Consider the following 19131-nt stretch of genomic DNA (forward strand, 5'->3'; position numbering starts at 1 on the left):
CTTGCTTTCTACTCAATATGGTCAGTGCTTTTTGTTCCAGTGAAGGAAAGAAATACTTCTATGCACTGGAGAAAGCTAAAGAATATAATTACAACTATCTGATGTTCTTAAATCTCAACTATTTAAAATACTAAGTTTGGTATGGGGCTTTGACATAATTTGTAAAATAAAACATATGTGTACGTAAGGGCAAGTGACTACAACCCTAGACACATTTTTAAGATTGCAGTTTTTTACGTCTATACACCGAGGCAGTTAATAGTAAATAAGTTGGTGAAAATTTTTCTCAACAATGATTTGATGTTTTCTAAAATCCTGGTCAGAGTTTCATAATAAATTTTTAATGACTTGTTTTCAGCATCAAGTATAAAAAAGGCAAAACACAAAGAATCAAGTTTTAGGAATTGAGGCTGCATGTCAAATATTCCAGGATTTGAGTCCAAACCTTGATTTTTAGCTTTGTGATCATGGGAAAGTTAGTTCTGTTTTCTGAGCCTCAGTTTTCCCAATCATAAAATTGGGAAATCAACCGTTTTTCTGAAGAACGCTAATTCATTTAGATAACATATTTCAGGCTTCTGATGGCCTGTCTGAAACATGTTAACTAGTAATTATTAAACTTAGCTTTCTTATTTGTAGAATGAGGTAACAACCCCTAAGATAGAGAACTCTTGAAAGGTTAAAGGAGGTGATGTATTAAAAAAAAAAAATCTCGGGCGCAGAGAAGATGCTTAACAAGTATTCCCGTCCACCGACGATGTTGTATAAACGTGCAGTCAGCACGAGCTGCACTCTCCAGATGCTCAGAGTGAGACAACTCTTAAAAACTGTAAGGGGGACCTCAGGGAGTTCTCTAAATTAAAACGTTTTTTGTTTCCCAAAGTTGTACTCAGCAAATTTTAATATTCATACAGTGTTTAATAGCATGATTAAAATAATTTCTAATATAAACAAAATTCTGTAATTAAAACAAAGCTTTGAGAGTAAAGGATCTTGAGAAGAGAAATATCTAAAGAATAACCACTTTTCATAATAATTCCTTAAGAATTATGTATCCGAGGCTTATCCCTACAACACGTCTTGCCAAAATAGAAATATAAAATGTCTGATTTATGTTCTGGCCAGTGTCTAGTAAGATATACACCAGCAGCCAAGAACTAAAACAAGATAAGCCCAGCCTTGCTTTTATTATAAACCGATGAAGGAGATCATTTTCCTACCAGGAAACCATTTCTATTCAGAAATACAAAGACTGAGCACCTGGGATGCTCAATCACTGTGCTATGTGCTGAGGAAACAACAAGTACTGAGCAAGATCTCTGACCACAAAGAGATGAGAAGGAGAGGGAGTGAATGGAATGCAAGTTATGAGAAAAGTATACTGAAGTCCACCAGGTTGATGCATGGTACAGTGAGAGGCCATTCAGGAAGCCTAGAAGTGGAAATTCATCAGGGTTCTGATGAATGGGTAGAGTCTGAATAGGGATAAAGAGATGAGAGAACAACAAAGAAATAGACTTCTATTTGGAAATTCTAAAACAATACATTTGAACACACTCACCAAAACCTGTAAAAATTATCAGCTTTTAAGCAGCTCTTTTGGCTATAAACTGTATTTTCTTCCTCTGAGAATGCCCTTATTTCACCTTCATCTACAGTGACATTCCCTTTTTTCAGTATTTCAAAAAGACGTGTCATCCTCCTGGCTTTCCTGGTTTGTTATGAGAAATCTGCTGTCATCAGAGTCACTGTTCCCCTAAAAATAATAGGTGGTTTTTCTGTGTCATTTTTTTTCTTTGTCTTTAGTTTTCAGTGTTTGATCATGGTATCTCTGGCTGTGGTATCTCTGGCTTCAAGTATTTCTTGTTTGGAGTTCACTTGGCTTCTTGAATCTAATGGTTTAAATCTTCTGCCAAATTTGAGAAGTCTTCAGTCATATTTCTTCTCTCCTTCTGGGACCCATGACAACTGCTTTGAAATTTCCCACAGATCCCTGAGACTCTGTTTATATTTTTTCCAATCTTCTTTTCTCTCTGGTGCTCATATTGGATAATTTCTTCTGATCTAGCATTAAGTTCACTGACTCTTTTTCTCTGCTGTCTCTACTATTCAGTACATCCAGAGAAATTTTTATTTTGATTATTCTTTCCTCAATTCTAGTATTTACATTTGGTTGTTCTTTACATATTCTATTCATTTGCTGAAACTCTCCATCCTTCATTTCAGGAATGTTTGCAACTTACTTGTTGCAACATCTCTGTAATTGATATTTTAGTCTTTTGTCAGGAAATTCCAAAACCTGTGCCATCTCAGAGTGGGAATTCAAATTGAAAATTTCCTATTTCTTTATAAATGTGTAATTTTGGATTGTATCCTGAACATTCTGAAGAATATACTATGAGACTCTCAGTCTTACCTAAATCCTATGAAGAATGCTAATACATTTAATTTTTTAGCATGAAATCAACCTCGTTGGGTTCAGGATGTAATTTCCAAACGTCCAAGGCTCTTGTGGGCTTTAGTTTCATTGTCAAATTTTCTGTGTCAGTTTTCAAAGACTTCTTACTGTTACTCAAATCTATTTGATGTGTTTGTCACCCAGTGACCAGTCTGGGACCGAGATAGCTCCGTAACTCAGCAACTCACTTCTCAAAGAAATTTTAGGGTCATATTCACATATACAAGAATTGGAGGTGAGCAAAGGAGTTACCAAACGATTTTCTGGGGTTACTTTCCTTAGCTCCTCCCTCTCCATTATGTCCCTGGTAACTTTCATGTCCCTGCGGTTCTCTTTCAGCTCAGCTTCCAGAAAGGCTGGGCTTTCGTTACCTCACTAAGCTTTGCACTTTAATAACCATATCTGCTTCGAGGTCTGAGTAACAGGAGAGAACAGAGACAAAAGAGCAGTGGGCTCGCCCTTCTGGAATGAAAGCCCTGTAGATCAGAGAGGAGGGGTCACCTGAGATTTCTGACTCCTACTGCTGCCACTATGGTCCCCAATGCCACTGTCACAGGATGGCTTTGCAGAAGGGGGAGGAGAGAATGTAGACAATTTTTAAACAGAGGATTCCCCTCACTTTCTCTGAGCATTAGGGGACCTTCCTTGCCCTCAATTTAAACTAGAAGTATTCCCTAGAGCTCTCTCTATATATGCCCCAGTGACCACTTTCAAGTTTGGGCTGTGTTAAGTCCAGGAGAGACAGAGAGAAAAATAATAAACTCACTGCTGGTTTGGTGATACTTCAAATTCTTGTCTTCTTCCCAATCTGCATGCTACTATTTACTTTTTAAAAATCCTCAAATAGCTGTTCCATTCTCCCATGTTTAATAGCTGCATTAAATGAAAGAGAAGGGTGGAGTGTGTTTACTCAAGTGTACCTTCAACTAGACACAGATAGTTTCTTCTCTTTAAAAAAAAAAAACAATTAGGACTAGCATCTTGGAATTCAAAGAAAATTACCTATGGAACTTCATTATTTTCACAATGTAAATGAAGCATCTCAGTAATCTCAACATTCTCTAGAGTCATTACCATTTTCCAGTGAATGAAGGGTCAGAATTGGAAGACTGTGGCAAATGTAAAGCAACAACTCTGCTGAATCACTAGGTTATTTAGGAATTAAGGACACAAGTCTTTGTAACATACGGAAAAGTATTTTCTTCCCTATGAGTTTACAGTTTCTACGTTATTGCCATGTAATAACTGGTAATATCCTGCATACTGTAATAGAACTGACTTACTAAGCATTTGCATTAAAAATAATACAGGTTATTTTAAGATTATTACATACTAATCATTAAACAAAAAGAAACATGATGTCTAAACTGTTAATTTTCTGCAATACTCTTATTAAGGAAAACAAATGATACAGATGAATTTTTACTGAGATCAAGACAGGGCCTTCTGACTATAACAAGATTATTAAAATTTGATGACAGATGACATTCAGATTTTTAAAAAATACTAAGACTTCTCAATACTTAAGAGACATGTACCAACAAATTTATGCTTGAAAGTCATGATAGTATAATTATGGAGAGAAAGTTGGCTCAGAGTAAAAGGAAGACAAACGGGCATTTTTTTTTAGTTACCTAGGCAAGAAGAACAAAAGGATAGCCAAGGCGGAAAAGATGTAAAAAGAATGTGTAAATAGTTTCATCTTAGTCACCACTCTCTCTAGCACCGAGAACCTCATGCACTTTGGGAAATAGAGCAGGTGCTCCAAAATGTTAGAGAAATTTGAATAAATGAAAAAAATAGGGAGACGGAGAAGTGGAAAGTAGACCATCTGAAATGAACCAATAAAAAATGAGGGAGAAGGACAAGTAAAGCAGCACAGTTCATACCGTCTGCTAAGGACGTTTCCAGACCTTTAGATATCAAAACTTAGAACCTGATGAGGATTATCACCCTTCTTCTGCCTGACACATCTGAGACGCAGACCACTGTAATGTACCCATAACCAACGCTCCGTGGCAAGGCTGAGAAAAATGCTGGGAAGCCAGCTTCCAATACACGCAGCAAATGCTCATAGGTTGATTCCTAGGAAGTTTAATGATTATTATAGTGGGATTAAATAATGAAATATCTAAGTTACAAAAATAACTATGATAGCGTCAGGCTTCTGAAATATGTATTTTTAATATATAATTTACAATTTTGATTAGTATGTAAAACTATGTCTCAAACATGTTCATTAATAACAGAGAGCTAGTCTGCCTGGGGCATCCCATTTTACACTTTGTCCAAGCACAATTATTCATTATGCCTCGAGTGCCTTAGTATGAATTACGGATTATATGATTACCTAATCAATAGATGAACATCACAGGCCTTTTTATTGCAAAGCTATAGAGTCATGCCCTGGCCCTGTGTGACTTCCTTGGGTTTTCTTATTTTCTTTGCTGGAAGCTCAAAGACGAGTACTGCATTTTCCTATATTCCAAGCTGGTGCCACACGATTCACCTCCTTTGACAATAGTTTTCCACATCCTTGTTTTTCTGCTCCACTGGGCAAGTGTTCAGATTTCACTCTAGTTTATATAGAACAGAAGTTCATCATTGGTAAAACAAGGGAAAAGAAATATCACATGCGGAGAACTTGCAAAGACTGCAGGAATGTAGTAAATCCTTACAGAATCCCCTTAAAATCTTATCACTGTTCTACTGTGCCATTGGGTATGAAAAGTGGAAATCTCTTTGAATCTCTCTCTTAATTTCTACTCCTAACATTTTCTTTTCTCTTATTTTGCTTTCCCAGAGGACCACAGACTAAGATGGCCTCATTTTCTTCCAGTATATAAATCCCCAACTGATGTATAATAATGTGTATCTTTAGTCTGAATGCGTTCGTTTCCTACTGATGCATGATTAATTACTTAAGTGATGCAGTGACTGAAAGTAACCCCCATCATTAGTGCACAGTTCTACAGGTCAGAAGTCTGGGACGCCTTAACTCGGTTCTCTGATGGGGGTCTCACAAGGGCAAAATCAAGATGTCATCCAGGTGGGAATCTTATCCAAAGGCACCTGGGGAAGTACCAGCTTCCAAATGCATTTAGGTTGTTGGCACAATTCAGTTTCTCGCCTCTAAGGGAGAATATTAAGGTTAGATGTTCATATCTTAAGGTTAACTGAGGGACTATAATTACATCTGCCAAATCCCTTCCAGCTCCCTAGATTAGTGATTGACTCAATAACCAGGCAATGGGAACCTCAGCAGTGTCATCTTTAGAATTCTGTCCACCACATTGAATATATTCCATGTGCTTTTCTGAGAACATTCACATTAAACACTGGGCAGCACATCATAACAACATCTCTCACACAAATATGATGACTTGTGGGAATCCAAATCTGACACTAGTTTACATAAAATTATGTACAGGGAAAGCTGACACATTCTTTAATTCATTTGATAATCTCTAAAGAACATGTCCCACTAGAATGAGTGGGCAAGAACCCCCACTGTCATCCTTGAATCCATCACAGCCCTTGGCATAAGACTTGGAGTATGGTAAATACCCAATAAATGTATTTGAACAACCTTGAAGACATAATTACATTACCAATTCATTTAGAAAAGATTTATATAGGAAAAGTTAACTTCATTATTCGCCTAGTCCAAAGGATTACACGTTTCAAAATACTGAATATTAAACTCATATGATTTTTCAGTAGAAAAAATATAGTTCTAACCAAAGGTAGAGAGATGATCTCAATAATTTCTTTTAAGTATTTCCTTTAGGGGCCACAATGCAAGAGAAAATGCCACAACTGCTGTTTAATGAAAATTAAGCTACTTTAAAAAATTGGTTTGATCTCTCCTTCTCACCCAATAAAAATGATTACTTCTGCTGAAATGTGGTTTGGAAAATGTATTCGTATTCGGAAAAGGAAGTGTCTGGAGGTTCTCACATGTACAGTGTCAACATAAAAGGGTTATTCAAGTGTGTTTTAGTCTCTGAATATGTTTCCTTTTTGGCGATTGCTTCCTATGTGGTCTGTAGGCCTGTTTGACAGTTTGCATGTACATAAAATCAGAATTATTCAGAAGTGTACAGAAGAAGAATAAGCCATCATTCCAACCTGCTAAAAGACAGAAAAAAAAAGTGTATTAACAATCCTGAAGCAACAGAATGCAGGGAGCATCAAAGCATCCCAGAATTGGAAATCTGGCGGTGAAGAGAGCACAGCCTCTCTTACCAACTTGTATTAGAAAATATTCATAGCTGGGAACTCATATTGATCAACATGTACCTCTGCCAACTCTAAGTTTTCTATACTGTAGAGTTCTTAAAAGGTTTTATGAAACACGCACACATGTCATCAATGACTATCATCAATCACTGCCAGGTTATGGCAGAATTTCTGAGTGCTCTGCAGAAACCTGGGCTTCCATTGTATCTTTCCGGTGGGTCTCTGAAAATCTTTTAAAGAGGTTCACAGAGTCAGAACTGTCAACCTTTGCACTGATGGTACAAAAGAAATAGCAGGCAAAACTGCCTTTGCTGTCAGTCATTTTATTTTCCACTGATACGCATTCCCAGAAGGAAAAATGGCATATTAACTCTTAAATGTCCTAGATAAAGCAGTAATATGTATTAACTTCATTAAATCTGAACTCTTCAGTACATGTATTTTAAAATATTTTATGTAACAAAAAGGAAGTATGCAATAAAGCATTTATGCTACAGACTAAAATATGCTGTTGTCTCTAAAAAAAGTACTGTGAGATTGAGTTCTGAGCTGAACTCACTGTGCTTTTCATTGAACACCATTTTTACTTAAAAGAATGTCTGACAGACAAACAATGGTTATTCAGATTTGGGAATCTGGCTAACACTTACTCAAAAATGAACAAAGTGAACCTGTCAAGGAAATCAACTGATGGTACTTTTTTTTTGCCAAAGATAAAATTCAAGCTTTCAAGTGAAATTAGAATATTGGAAAACTTTTATCCACCAGTATACACTTGGCAGCTTCCCAAAACTTGAAAGACTTTTTCTGATGAGACAGATGGTGATATTGACAAATATGATTTTTATATATATTGTACAGTGAAATGTGTCAACATTTAGAAGACTGACCTAATTTAGTGAACCAATGTTTTCCAACTGACCAATCAATGCTGTTCTAAAAAACCCATGCAGAGTTAAAACATCTACTTAGAGTGTGAGAAAAGTGTGAGATATACCAACAGTTATTAATGTAACAGAGTATAAATAAAAGTTTACTGATAAGGGTTCAGAGTCTACATTGCAACAATATACTAACTGTTAAGACATTACCACTGAGTTTTAGAATACTTTCAAATAAGAATATTCACAATAATCTGAAAATACTCATCCACTTTCCAACTACACATCTTTATAAGGCTAGATTTTCCTCATACATTTAAACCAAAATAACAAATAGCAACACTTAACATGCAAAAGCAGAGATAAAATCCCTGCTGCATTCTACAAGCCAGATACAAAGATATTTGCAAACATCTAAAACAAATCCATGTCTTCTCACTGTTGAGAAGTGAGAAATACAGAGCTGGCACTGATGTGCTGGCTGTCTCTAGGCATTTGCCAAACTCGAATGCAAAGGTGTTCAGCTTTAGCCACCACACTGAGATAAAGACAGTGCCTTGTCATCCAGACTGGAAGGGAAGATGTAAAACTGTCACTATGTGCAGGTGACATGATATTATATACAGAAAGCCCTAATGACTCCTCCAAAAAAAAAATACTAGCACTAATAAATGAATTCAGTAAAGTTTGGGGATATAAAATTAATATACATAAATCTGTTGCATTTATATACACTAATAATAAACTATCAGAAAGAGAAAAGAAGCAAACAATCTTATTTACAATCTCATCAGAAAGAATAAAATAAGTAGAAATAAATTTAACCAAAGAGGTAAAAGACCTATACTCTAAAAACTGTAAGACATTGAGGAAAGATATTGAAGATGACACAAATAGATGGAAAGATATACTGTATTCATGGATTAGAAGAATTAATGTTGTTAAAAATGACCATTCTACCCAAAGCAATCTACAGACTTAGTGCAATCCCTATGAAAATGCCCATCACATTGTTCACAGAACTAGACCAAACAATCCTAAAATTTATATGAAACCACAAAAGACCTGGAATAGCCAAAACAATCTTAAGAAAGAAGAACAAAGCTGGAGTTTCACGTGTCCTGATTTCAATCTACACTATAAAACTATAGTAATCAAAACAGCATGGTACTGGCACAAAAACAGACACACAGACCAACAGAACATAACAGAGAGCCCAGAAATAAACACATGCTTAATAAACAAACCAACCAACCAACCCATGCTTATATGGTCCGCTGATCTATGACAAAGGAGGCAAAAAAATACAATAGGAAAAAGATAATTTCTTCAACAAGTGGCGTTGGGAAAACAGGACAGCTACATGCAAAAGAATGAAACTGGACCACTTTCTTACACCATACACAAAAATAGACTCAAAGTAGACTAAAGCCTTAAATGTAAGACCCAAAACCATACTCCTAGAAGAAAACATGGACAGTAAGGTCTCTGACAGTGCTCTATGACATTTGACATAGGAATATTTTTCTGAATCTGTCTCTTCAGGCAAAGGAACAAAAGCAAAAATAAACAAATGAGACTAAATCAGGCGATCATTATTTACAATAGCCTAGATATGGAAGCAACCTCAGTGTCCACGAATAGATGAATGGAATAAGAAAAAGTGATATACACACACACACACAGTATATATATAATGAAATATATACACTGTATGTTTATATAATGGAATATTACTCAGCCATAAAAAGAATGAAATCATGCCATTTGTGACAACATATATGAACACGGAAGGTACTGTGTTAAGTGAAATGAGTCAGCCAGAGAAAGACAAGTACCATATGATTTCATTTATATGTATAATCTTAAAAACAAAACAGAAGAACAAACATAAAAAAAACAGAAACAGACTCATAGAGAGAACTGGTGGTTGACAGAGGAGTGGAAGGCAGAAGGGTGGGTGAAATTGGCAAAGGGGACTGAAAGGTATAAATATCCAATTACAAGTTATAAAATGTATTGCATGGGGAATATAGTTAGTAATATTGTAATAACTTTGCAGAGCGAAGGATTTATTGTGGTGAACGCTTTATAATGTATAAAAATATCAAATCACTATATTTTACACCTAAAACAATTACAATAAGTCAGTTATATCTCAATAAAAACCCTTATTTTATTAATATATGAAAAGATAACCTTGAGACACTGCTCAAGGTAAGGCCTTGGAACTGAAAATTCTATTCAAAGCTATCTCTATATACAGTGAAAGGATACCATCTCCTCTTCCCTCCACACAAATTGTTAAACTCAGTGACATGGTAGGTTAGAAAAACCAACTGCTCCTTGGCAAAAGTTAATGGCATAAAAACCTGTCTATTTTCACCAAGACTCTGTTTACAAAAAAAAAAAAAAAGCTTCCCTGATAGGTAATATTCATCCAATCGGAATATCTACCTTACATTACCTGCATGGTCCAAGAATACTAACTGAAGAAATTTACTTAAATACCCTTAAGGTATTTGTGAATAAAAAATTCTATCTTGGGAGAGGTGTCTTCTTCTCCAGGCCACAGAGTATTCCCTCAGATGAAAAGAATCTCAAGAAATAAGCGATCAAATACAAAACTATATAACCTATGAGTGACAAGCCACCATGAACAGGATTCAGAAAAATCAACAAATAATACTAGAACCATAAGAACTTCAATAATAGAATTATTAGTTATTGATTGTTCAGAAGCACACTTGAAATGCTTTAGATCTAAAAGAAGAGACTGAAGACATGAGAAATGATCAATATATTATACAAATGCCCTGGCACATGAAGGAAAAAGTCAAATGGAATGTCTAGAAATAAGACTTACTGAAATAAAATTCTTGATAAATAAAGAGATTAAATGGCATATTAAGAAAATAGAGAATTACCATAAACTGAGACATACAGCTGAAAAAACTTAACTGGAGCACAGCACAGAAAGACAGAAATGGATATGAGGAAAGAATAAAAGACATGGAAATCAAAACAAGCAGCATAATTTTGTTAGGATAGAAAGAATGGGGGTAAATAACCATATTTAAAGAGATACTGTTAAGAGAATTCTCCACAATAAATAAAAGACCCGAACCTTCAGATTCAGGAAGCATGACGAATATAATGTAAGATAAAAAGGAATAAGGAACTAGACATTTTGGATGGATGGATGGATGGATGGATGGATGATAGCAGGCAGGCAGGCAGGCCGGCAAAAGAAAAAAAAAAGGACAGAGAGGAGGGAGGGAGAAAGGACATTTATTGCTGTGAACAAGAACAAGAAATTAAAAAAGATCTTAGAGCACGGTAGCTCACATTAAAAGGAGTTCAGACTGAGAGCTGAATTTTCAAGAGCAACAATGGATGCCAGAAGGCAGGTGAGCTAGATCTATAATGTGCTGAAAGAAAAGAAAACAAAACAATGTACCCAGATTGCTAAGGTTCGACACTTAGTTAAAATCCTTTTCAAGGAAGAGAATGAAATTAAAACATTTTCAGACTAGCAAAAACTTAAAGGTCTGGCAACAGCAGATCTTTCCTAGAGGAAATTTGAGGTCTAGCATCAATCACTTCAGTTAGCAGGAGAGTACGATCAGAAGAAAGACCAGAGGAAGAAAGAATGACAACTAATAAAACTATAAATAGGTGGACAAAGCCAATGAATCATTATCTATAGAAAACCATAAAAACATCTTGTGGGTTTTAAAAATGAAATGAAATTCTTCTAAATGACAATATGCTACAATCAAGGCAGAGTGTGGGAAGTGTTCTAAGGATTATGTATTCTTAACTTCAGACTTTGTTAAGTCATGTACACGTTTAAACTTCTAGGATAAATCTTCTCAGGCTCACATGCTGAGTTCTCATCTGCTAACTGAAAATGAAAATGTTGAAATTCTTCATAGCTTGAGGCTTAATACTTTATCATCTCTATGCTCTCCCAGAAGGTGGTCTTTTCCAGTTAAACACCACAGGTACACACTGTGCTTTCTTCATTCATCAGAAACCGATCAATTAATTTACTCTTGACTGATGACTACTAATGTTTTATTAAATGCCTTTAGTGCACAGAAGTATATGCCCAAGAACGGAATCAGTGGTCACAGGTTATATATATGCCAGCTTTAGTAGATACTGCCAAAAGTTTTCTAAAGTGATTAAACCAATTTACATTCCTTCCAGAAGCGTACAAGTGTTCCATAGATTCACATTCTTCCCATCACTTGATAACTCAGACATTTAATTTTATCAGTCTTATTGGTAGAAATCTTTCAATCTGAATGTGTTTCCCTTATTGCTAATTAGGTTGTTATCTTTCCTTTTTCTAAAGAGTCACCCTTCTGAAAATGGCTGTTAATATTTTTATCCTATATTAGTCCCCACTAATCCATTAGGGAAATGTTTTAAGATCCTCAGTGGATGCCTGAACCACAACTAGGACCAAACCCCAAATATACAATGTTTTCCCTATACTTACATACCTACGATAAAGTTCAGTTTATAAATTAGGCACTGTTAAGAGATTAAACAATAACAACTAATAATAAAATAGAAAAATTATAACAATGTACTGTAATGAAAGTTATGCAAATATGGTCTCTCTCTCAAAATATCTTATTGCACAATTTTAATGCCTATTTCATCTTAACTAAGCACTTATTATGCTCTGTGGACATCACTTTTGCAGTTTGAGGTGAGACAGCAAAACTAGCATAAATTTCTTTTTCCTTTTGCACAATTTCATGGATAGAAGACTCGTTCTTACCGGAGATCTTAGCAACCTTAGTATATGATTTTTTCTTTTCTTATCAATTCCAGAACTTTCACCTTTTCACCTCAAGGAAGCACTTTACAGCTACTCTTTGGCATATCCGTAATGCCAGCATCACCACTTCTGCGTTTTGAGGCCAGTTATTAAGCAAAACAGGGTAAACTGAACACAAGTACTGCAATACTGCAAGAGTAGACCTGATAACCAAGCTGGCTAATAAGGGACATACCTGGAGGAAGGCATGATTCACTTCCTAGGTGGGACGGAGCAGGTGGCGCGAGATTCCATCGCGCTACTCAGAACAGTATGCAATTTGAAACTCATGAATTGTTTATTTCTGATATTTTCCATTTAATATTTTAGACCTCGGATGACCTCAAGTCATTTAAACTGCAGAAAGTGAGACCCCGGATAAGGGGGACTGCTGTATCTGGCATGTCTATCTGCTTACTTGTTTCCTACTGATTTACTGTTGTTTTTATATTCTGGGTTCCAATACTGTGTTGGTTACACGTGTTGCAAGTACTATATATCATTAATTCAAAACTATATATCATTAATTCAAAGATTCACATTATTTCATGCTGGGTGTGATACATCTTAAAATAATTAATGTCTTACAATTAGAATTTACCATTTTTTCACTTTACAAAAAACCAAACATAGGCTATTGCTGTCTTAAAATCAATGACAATGAAGGCATCTTAAAATCCATGAAATATGGTATCTTCTCCCTGACAGAATTTTGGTTTTCTCCTCTACTGTCAATATATATTTGGAGAGACAGAAATTTTCAATATGAATCCAACTGAAATCATTAAGCATTGCCCTTTATGATTAGCATCTTTTTTTCCTTTTTAAGAAATCTGTCTCTCCGTCAAAAATAGACAATTATTGTTCTCTATTTTCTTTTTTAAATTTAAAAAAGTTTAAACCATATGGGATTCATTTCAACTTTTCTCCATGTGAATGACTACCCTAACATCACGTTCTTCCTCTTTCAGTGCTCTGCCTTGTTTATCCTTCCCCACATATGTGCATCTGCAATGTCATATATATTATGAACCATATCCTTGTATCTGACAGAGCAGATTCCCTGTCCATATGCTTTCTTCACGAGTCCCTTGGCAATTCTTAGCCCTACACTCCTCCCTGTATCATTTACAGTCAGCCAATTTTCCTCCCAAATTCCTGTTAGAATTTTTATAGAAATATGCGACATCAGTAGATCAATTGGAAGGGAATAGACATTTGTATCATCTTTAGCCTTTCAGACCATAAGTATAGTTTATTTTTTCATTGAGTTAGGTCTTTTTCATTGAATTGCAAGACAGCTCAATAATTTTCTCCATATGTCTCATGTATTTGTTATTACATATGTTCCAAAAAATTTTATATTTTATATATCTGATAGAATTTTAAATAAAATGTGTCACTGCCAATTGGTATATAAAATGGAATTAGTATATAAAATGCAATCAGTTACTGAATACTGATATGCTGTCTAACCACCTGACTCTCCCGTTAATTTTAAGAATTTTATTCCACCTTCTCTCTTTTAAAAAAAAATGTAGACAATCATAACATCCACCTCATTTTAAGGTCTAAAATTTCCAGTGTATCATTGGACAGAAATAGTGATAATGGAGTCCTCTTCTTGTTTCTGATTTCAAAAGGGACACTTCCAATGCTTCACTATTTCAAAAAAGATATTTATGTAATTTTTATAAATATCTTTAACGTGGTTGATAAAGTTCCTACTTTGTCCTACTTTGCCAAAAGTTTTTATCATGACTATGTTTTGAATTGCCTGGGAAATATTTTCTTTATCTGTTGTGATCATCATATGGTTTTTATCTTTAATTGGATTACATTACTATATTTTAAGATTTTTCTAATATTAAACTACCCATGCCTTTCTGGAAGAAATTTCAAATAAAACAACCCTACTTGGTTATTTAAAAATACATTGTGAGATAATATCTGCTAATATTTGGTTAAGAATTCTTCCATTTCTTTCCTGAGAATAGCTTATTGTTTTTCCTTCTTACACTGTCCTCTTTAGGGTTTGGTAAGATATTTATATGGTTTTAATTCACCCTTTTCTATTCTCTAAAATAGCTTGTATAACAATGGAATGATCAGCTCTTTGGAATTTTAGTAAAAATCATCAGGGCTTCACATTTTCTTGGAAAGATTTTAAAGAACTGATTGGATTTCCTAGATTGTTAGTGGATGATATGGGCAATTTTTTTGTCTAGTCTCTCAGCTAGAAATGGTCAACTATAATTAATCAGTTTGTGAGCACAGCCCCAGTTTGTAGCTCTGTATATGTATTTATATACCATGATCGAAATTTCATTTTTTTCATGTAATCCCAAGCCCTACATCATTTCTTAAAACTAATTCTAAAGCTAGAATTCTTGACCCCACAATCTAAAGATTTAAGAATACCCATGTTTCCTTATTCTCTGTAAGTTGTGGGAGGGAGTAATTAATTATCATAAAGTATATTATTTTTCTATGGTATCAAATTACCACAAATTTAGTGGCTTAAAACACCCCAAAAATATTATCTTCCAACTCAACATTAGAAATTGACCCAGATCTCATTGGCTTAAAATCTATGTACCACAAGGCTGACTGCGCTCCTTTCTGGAGGCTGTAGGGGACAATCCATTTCCTTGCTTTTTCCAGGTTCTAGATATTCCTTTACCTGGAGCTCCCTGTCTCCATCTTCAAAACCAGTCACGACAAGTGAACCCTTCTCACGTCACGTCTCTCTGTGCCTTTCTTCACTAATCACATCTCTCTTGGACTGAGCTCCTCAGCCTCCCTCTTCCAACTTTGAAGGACGCTTGTGATAACACTGGGCATACCAGACTGCGTATGATCATCCCTCTATTTCAGAGTCAGTTGGTTGGTAACCTTAATTCCATCTGCAGACTTCATTCCCCTTTACTATGTAACCTAACATATTCTCAGGTTCCAGGTCCATTAGCACATGGACATCCTTGGGGACCTTTATTCTGCCTGCCACTGAAAGTAAGGCAACTGCACTAGCAATACTGATAGTAAGAGCTGGGACTTGTATCTGGAATGATACTTAATTTTTCTCAAAATTTAAGGATACAACCATAGTTCATCCAATCAAAGATTTAAAAACTGACTTAAACTATGATGCAATTCTAATAGGCCACTGGTTACAGAATTAATCTCAATTTCAGGAATGTTAAAAGGTGAACACACATATGTTTTAGAATCGATATTTTGTTGATTAAAATGTTTAGTATCATTTTCTTCTAGTATCTATTTACCTACCTACTAACTACCTAAGACAACAGCAAAGAGTGTGTCTGAGGAGGTGGTAAGACACCTTTTGCTTTTTTATCCTCCAAACAGCTTTTCAAACATAAGCTTGCTACATAGGTACAACTTATCAACTGAAGCATTTCTAATATCCCATAACAGTGATACAGCCTGACATATAAAATGCACATGTCTTTTGCATCGGCAAATCAGCAACATACGCTATTGTTTCAGAGTTAAAATGCTGGTAAATAAAAGTTATTCCCATGATTATGTTTGCCATTTCTTTATATATTTTAATTTATGCAATTTTATTCTAAAACTTCATTCAAAGATATTTTTGTCACCTTCAGTTTTCAACTAGAAACCTTGTCCTCAGAAAAACCATCGTGCTATAAAGGACAGCTGCCTCTCGTTACACTGAGATCTGAGGCAGAGGCTAGTGCCCCATGGCACTCACTAACAGTGGTGCTGCACAAATCTGTAACCTCTCTGCGTGGAGTGAAAGGATGTGACAGCAACCAGTGCATACTGAGTGCCAATTCAAAACTGGCCGCCCTGATCAATAACATAGCCTCTATTTCAAAGGTGAGGAATTCAAACCTTCATGGTGTTAAAAAATGCGCCCACACTTATGTAGGTAAAAAACAGCAGAGCAGTGATTTAAATCTAGATGTGACTTCAGAAGTCATGCTCTGTTCTCTCTCAGAGTTTTCTTCATCTGTAAAGTAGTAATGATAACAAAAAGAGTTCAGGTTATGAAGAAATCAAATGAGAAACTGTCCATGAAAGGCTGGCTCAAATCACTATGCAAAGTATACGACTTACTTACCATTGCTTTTAAAATGGAGGCATTTCTCTTCATTTATAATTCAAGTTACTAATATCAATTGAAAGCTTTTCACTGCTGTCTTTCCCCTCTCATTATACCTAGCAGAGTAGGGGAAACTGTCACGGTAAAGTTATCATTCAGGCCCATATTATCCAAACTAATACATACTAAATCCACTTCTTTCCTTTCTCCTTCCTCTCTTTCAGTATTTTCATTATAGTAGCCAATATGAAATGTATCAGTGGCAGATAAGAGAACAAAGAAGGTATATCTGGATTTAAGAAAAACATCTGACAAAAATACAACCCATAATATCACATGAGGAGGTTTGAAAATGTCTGTCAACAGACATTTTATTGATTTATGCCCTAAGTCTCTTTTGTTTTGTTACGCTAGAGCTTGAGAGCTATGAAGACGATCAGTAGGCTACACACATTTATTTAATTTGGGGACAAACCACAGAGTAGTTTGGCAGCACCCTCTTAGAGAGTGGAAATTATTAATATTGCCCCATATTCTTCTTTTCGTATACATTAGACTACAAGTATCAGGAAAGATCTATGCCTTAATGCTGCAAGTTACAGAAATAAAAACCTTACATTGGTTGACATGTAAGGATATTTACTGGCTTCCACATTCAGAAGCCCAGAGGTTAGACTGGGTCCCAGGTTGAAGGATGCAGTGAATCAACAATGTCACTGAGGAGAAAGGCACCTCTCCATCTCTCCATTCTGCAGTGTACGAGGCCAGATTCATCCCAAGGCCAGTTTTCTGTGTGATTATAGTGAGCAGAGTTGAATCCTTCCCTTGTTTATATGCAGTGGAGACAGATATGAGCAAACTTCAACCATGCAAAATGTTCTTTTCCTCACTTTCATGAGGCAGACACAGGTCACAGGCCACATGTCCTAACCATGACAATGCCATATGCTGACTGGTTTAGGTCTGAGATCCTGAAATGATCCCCTAGATAAGCCCGCACGAGTCATGAACCATCCAAAAAGGAGAATCCTTGTCTCCCTGGCATCGCAGCTGCACAGCGGTGGATGCGTGACTGACGCCTATTTCTCCCACGCACGTCCTTATCAGTCTCGCCAGCGCGTCTGTCTCCAGGCACTAAGCACGGTGAGTGTGACAAGAAGCTTTTGTTGCTGCTGTTGTGGGGACAGGGACTGGGGTGAGGAGACTACTCTTCTGCCTTGGTTCTTAGCGGTTTCCATGTGATGTCCCCTGAACAAATTATTTCAGATTTTTACTCTGCTCAAGACTAAATATGAAAAAAAAAAGACCCTTGTCACATATTTGGGATGAGAAAAAGATATCCCGTAAAATACAGAGGGGAAAACTAGGATTTGGTGACGTCAGAGGAAACCGTGAGAATCTAAGCACTCGGAAACCCAGAGAGATCCCAGGAAGGGCACTGGACTTTCCACCTGCTATGCTGTAATATTTAAAACCAATTTTTATCCAGCTCTTAATGGACAAGATGAATAGAGCTGAGGACTGATGACACCGATTTCCTGCTGAACAGCACACACTGTACGCATGCACCCAGGCTAGAGAGAGGTGGTTAGTGCCCGTAATTATGGAAGATACCGCCCGAGTTGATTAAGATTTCTCTCAGATGCTCTAAAATGCAAGAGGTTGATCTGTCTGTATTAAAAGAAGGCTTTGGAGCAACACAGCTGTTTAAGTAGAGGAAAACGTAATTATTTTGAGACAAGCTTTATTGGTAATCAGATGCTTCCATGGTCATGTTGATTAAAACCATGTATCAAGATTTAATTTGGGAGATTCAGGCAAAAAGGAAAGAAAACTTCAGGAAGCAGGTAAGTTAGTAACACCAGGAAGATCATCCCTAAATCAATTCAGCTTTTCCGCAGGCGTCCAGCTCCTCCTATGCTGACGTTCCCTTCTGAGCCAAACATTCCTTTGACTCCATCATCATCTGCTTCATGCTATTGTAACAGTTTTCCACTTACTATCTCAGCAGTCTGAGCAACTGAATCATCGGAGCAGGTTGGTGAGAACTTATGTTAATACAACTAGTTAGAATTATTTTTTTGAATACCCATAAGCCTTTATTGTGTTTTGTCCCCTTTTTTAAAATGTTCACCTCACAAAGAATAAATGACACCTCAAACATGGTGAACTTAAAATACTCATTACCCTATGGAAATAAACCCCACGTGATGTGTCAATACCAGATCATGACTCTTAAATATACTTTACCAATAATCCAATATTACCTTATTATATACTGCTACATGACTTAAAACTATACATATATAATTACATAATTTTATCTATCTATATTTTTATCTATGTTTAGACAGGTAAATTTATATACATGCATTTATATTAGCATATATATGCCCAGTCTCTCAAAATTAAGAACTGTGGTTTCATGGACTCTATTGGCTATATGGTGCGTTGTAGTGATTTTAGTTATTTTAGGACAAAATATAGAAAATTTGCTATTTTATGTACAGAAAATCCTCATTAGCTGGGCAAATCAGATGAACTTTCACATAATCTCAGAGAATGTCAAATGCACCTAACTCAAAAACAAATCCATTAGCCTGAAAAAGGTCAATCTTACTGA

At 35.8% G+C, this 19131-nt stretch overlaps 1 protein-coding gene across 1 annotated transcript in view; it reads right to left on the reverse strand.

Moving 5' to 3' along the window:
• ADAMTS19 (ADAM metallopeptidase with thrombospondin type 1 motif 19) overlaps positions 1-19131 on the reverse strand; it is a 221253-nt gene that overhangs the window by 131810 nt on the left and 70312 nt on the right. The gene's annotated exons all lie outside the window — the stretch shown is intronic.

Source organism: Vicugna pacos, chromosome 3 (assembly GCF_048564905.1).
Source record: "Vicugna pacos chromosome 3, VicPac4, whole genome shotgun sequence".
Taxonomy (NCBI): domain Eukaryota; kingdom Metazoa; phylum Chordata; class Mammalia; order Artiodactyla; family Camelidae; genus Vicugna; species Vicugna pacos.